Below are 713 nucleotides of genomic sequence, written 5' to 3' on the forward strand. Positions count from 1 at the left end.
TCCCCTTGACTCCCCTTCCAGGATGCATCCATACTATCTTCCCATCAGCAGCATTATCAGAGCCCATTCACTTCTTCACTCCCTCTTACTCTCCTGTCTTCTATAAGTAAGGCAACACAAACACCCCCACCGTGTGGGGGTGAAATACATCAGATTAGTGGTTGCCCTGTGCCTCGTTGGTATATGTGCATAATTATGTCCCCAGCAACTGTTGAGAAAGCTGTTTTCAAAACTGATCTGAGCAATAAGGCAGCCCACATGCACATGTTTTTGAGTGAAAGCTGATTACTGTTTGTGATGGTCTGAGTTGTTAAACTACAGCCTGGACCTAGAATCTGCCCTCCTAGTAGCCTGGGGTGTGTTGCAGGGAATCTGTGGGAAAAATCTGTCTTTGAGCTAGAATGCTGAATCTGATTCCCAAGCAAAGACTGGTTTTGAATCAGGGTCATGTTTGCACTTACCCCACTTTGTGTTCCCCCAGCATGTATGACAGAAAACATCTTTTTCTTCTGTGTGACTCCCTGTTTACAGCCATCACCCGGAGAGATGGAGTGAACAACAGAATCATCTGGCATTGAGAAAAGCAGCTGAAAAATTGTTTCTTCAAATGCCTTCAGTGCATGCTTCATCCCATTTGCTCTGCTGACACCACTGTTAAATGTAGGTGATGACACATCCTTTTCAGGCACAGTATCGTGCACACAATTTTCACA

This window comes from Geospiza fortis, unplaced genomic scaffold (genome assembly GCF_000277835.1).
Source record: "Geospiza fortis unplaced genomic scaffold, GeoFor_1.0 scaffold195, whole genome shotgun sequence".
Lineage (NCBI taxonomy): Eukaryota > Metazoa > Chordata > Aves > Passeriformes > Thraupidae > Geospiza > Geospiza fortis.